Below are 3,727 nucleotides of genomic sequence, written 5' to 3' on the forward strand. Positions count from 1 at the left end.
TTAGTTGTCATTTAATCCCAAAACCCCCCATTAATCTTGACTTGAAAAGAAATAAATTTCTCGCCAGTCCCTGAGGAGACGACCCTACTTACCACTATCTACTAGTTAGTGAATTTAGTTAAATAATTAATTCAAGTATATCGGATTAAGCAAACTCTTCGGGAACAGGGTGAATCAAGTAACCCATTGCACACCTAGAGTCCCTGCTCCAGTACTAGAATTGATTATTGGCTGTTTCAGGTGGTAGTTAAGTTTTATTTATTATTATTACACAGGTTCGGTACCTGTCAGTACGATTGCTCGAACTCATCTGATGTTGGGATCACATACAAACTTATTCGATGGGAAACGAAGGAATCTGGACGGTTCACACTTAATACAGATGGATGTTCTAAGGGTAATCCAGAAGTGGATGGAGGCAGTGGAGTTCTTCAAGATTCAAATGGCCTACCTTTGATTGGTTTTTCGACATATTTTGGGGAAACTACATGTCTTCGTGCAGAGGCTCTTGCCTTCCTTATTGGTCTTCAAACATGTGCACTGAGGAGTTTTCGGAATATCTATGTGCAATCGGATTCTTTGGTGTTAATTGGAATTCTTCAGCATCGCATTCAATGTCCCTGGCACATCCGACGGGTGATCAAGCAGATTTGGGAGTTTATGGAAGATTCGGATCGTTTTTCACATTGTTACAGGGAAGCGAACAAGGTGGCTGATGTGTTATCTAATATGGGCGTATCTCATCCAGACCAGCAAATCAAGATATACGAGACATTTAATACGTTTCCAACAATGGCTCGTGGAGCAATTTGCCTTGATAGACTTGGAATGCCTTCAATTCGGAAAATTAGGTCGATGTAACATTTTACTCTTGTATTACTTCTAAATAAAAAAGTTGGTTTAAAAAAAAAAGTAATTACAAATGAAAAAAATAATAAAATTTCCCCCTTTTTTTGTCTTCCTTGTCATAGAGCAAGTGTTCTAGGGTTTTTATTTAAAATCGGTCTATCTGACAGATAATGATTATTAATGTGTGTTAATATATAATATTTCGGATGAAATATAGATTTGTTAACAAGTGCCCTTTTGACACCAAACGAGTGCCTATAAATTATTCTTTTTCTTTTAATTTTACTTTACAAATTATTCTTAAAGTTTAAAACAACAAGAAGTCTGTCCCCTAACATTTATGCATATGTCTCGTACTAATAAAACAAAGAAAGTCCAACTCTGATTCCCATCCAAAACCAAATTCAAATGGCACCGAAAATTCCACCATGTCAACTACTTCCATGAAAAATAAGAATGCCCAATACCAATTTAGTTATCCAATCCTATAACAGAAAGCCCAAGTCAAAACAATTGAAAAACCCACCATCGCACCATTACCTATTGTCTTCTTTTTTAATTATTCTTTTTCCCTTAAAAAGACAACCAAGCAAATTCCATATCCTATCCGGTGTAACTTCTTGATTTTCGTCTTGTAAATTTCTATATAAAATTTTGTCCGAAGATAATTTTATTTGCAATGTTTCATTAATTCATCTACCCAAGGCTCCAGCATTCAGTTTAGCTATTGGGCAAATCTTTTGTTTTTCTTTATATATTCATTCGAAGATGAAACTTTTATTTTGTGCGTTTAATAGATATAAATTAAATGAATTTGGATCTTGGTTGTCATTAGATAGCATTTATAATAACAATAATTTTAGAATTATCCTTTCCTCATTAGTCCGATAAATTGTCATTTTAGATTAAATAAAATTGACAATTACTTCTTCTATTTTTCAATTAGATAAACTTCAATGTTTCTGTTTTGTGCTAATGAATATAGGGAATTTAACTAGTTCTACTGCAATGATTAGGATAACTAAAAGAATGGTTTTAGACAAGGTTACAGTTATTGCTAATATAAAAAAAAAACTTTTCAATAGAATAAACTTTTGAAAATCAAAATAAAACATTTGTGGTTGCTTTAGATGAAAAAACAGAAGCTTTAGAACTTCTAAAACATAAAGCTTGCACTTAATCATACTAGTGAATTTTCAGGTTATTTAGTAACTTATTGAGATTTGAGTATTTTGTGACTATCGGGAGCAAGAAAATTGAATAAAAGGACACTTGAAACAAGTGTTGAACCTGGAAGCTTTGAAGCTTTTTATTTTATTTTTTTTTAACTTTTTATGGATTTTTTAGTGTATGTTCTGCTATACCACCTAATTCATCCCTTTCCCAGCTTTGATGCTTCTACATCTAAGAATGTCCACATTTTTATGGCTACTTCAAATAGTCAACATTTTCCAAATATTACGACTCTTCCGAAATTCAACTAAGACAAAATTCCTAGAGCTAAAAATCAATCAAGTATAACCCCTAAAATTTACCTCAACGTTTTGATTTTTTTTTTGCTCATTTAATCTTGATTTATTCCTTTTTTGTAATAAAGTTATACTCAACCTTAGTTTCCCCCGTCTCCCCCTATAACAAATTCCTGGCACCGCCACTGCTCCATCCCATCATGATTTCAAATGCAATATGCTACTTCATGAGTTTTTCAAAGAACTATTTACAATTAGTTAAGAGGGACCATTGATGTACATACAAACAAAGTCCACTTAATTTCTCAGGATAAATAGAGCAAAGGGCTTGAAGCCGTTCCCTAATGGTATCTATTGATAGTTTATTGTGACGCATGTCAAGAAAGGATAGGTTGCTGTTTAGAGCTCGAAGGAATTTCAAATATTGAGATTAGTGGCGGGGGTTGGTGTGGGCCGAAATGTAATCGAATTGGGCTGAGCCGTATTTTTAACATGCTCCAACTCGGGTTCGAAATCAACATGGAGCTGGACCTGAGTTTCAATTTTAAGCTTGACTTTCCACTCCATTCAATATTTTGACTTTCGTCATGCTTGAAATTTTGATTGACTTTTTCTTAAAAGTTAGGTCCTTCTATTACGTGCACTTAGTAGATTGGATAAAAGGTACTATCAAATTCTTTAATTATCACTAAACCTCAATTCGAAATTTGAAAGAAATATTACTATATCGGTTTGAAAAGGTCCAGTCTTCTTGTGCTGACATATGAAATAAGAAAAGAAAAAAGAGTCACTTTAGTGTAGCTACGTGGATACAAGTAATATTGTACAAGTGGATGCTCCATGAATCGGGAATTTTTTTTTTTTTTTTTTTTGGCTGGCATGAGCTTACGATGATGAAGAAGCGGCTGCACGTGCATACGACTTGGCAGCATTGAAGTACTGGGGACAAGACACAATTCTTAATTTTCCTGTAATCTATAATTCATCTTGCAAATCTTTGCATTTTTTTCCCCTTTTTGTTGAAGAATTTTATTTTTTAATTTTGGATAAATTCCACTTTACCCCCCTGTGGTTTAGCATTTTTACATAACCCCCCTGTCGCGCCCCATTTTTTGATAAATAAATAAAATGGTTTGAAAAAAAATGTATTTTTTGATTCAATTTGTGGTTGGAAAATGAATTTTGATTTAAAAGAAAAGTGGGCCTCAATGGGGTTTTGAAAATGCGACGATTTGACCCAAAATTATAGTTTAAAAAGGGTTTTTTTGAAATAAAAAATCGGAGTCGCCACTTGGTAATGAGTTAAGGTGTACCAAGTCACCTAAAAATGAATTTTTAAAGAAAAATAGGAAAAAGTAGTAAGAAACCCCTTTTAAACGACTCCTAGTCCACGTAAACCAACGAAAAAG

The sequence above is a fragment of the Coffea arabica genome, chromosome 5c, assembly GCF_036785885.1.
Source record: "Coffea arabica cultivar ET-39 chromosome 5c, Coffea Arabica ET-39 HiFi, whole genome shotgun sequence".
Lineage (NCBI taxonomy): Eukaryota > Viridiplantae > Streptophyta > Magnoliopsida > Gentianales > Rubiaceae > Coffea > Coffea arabica.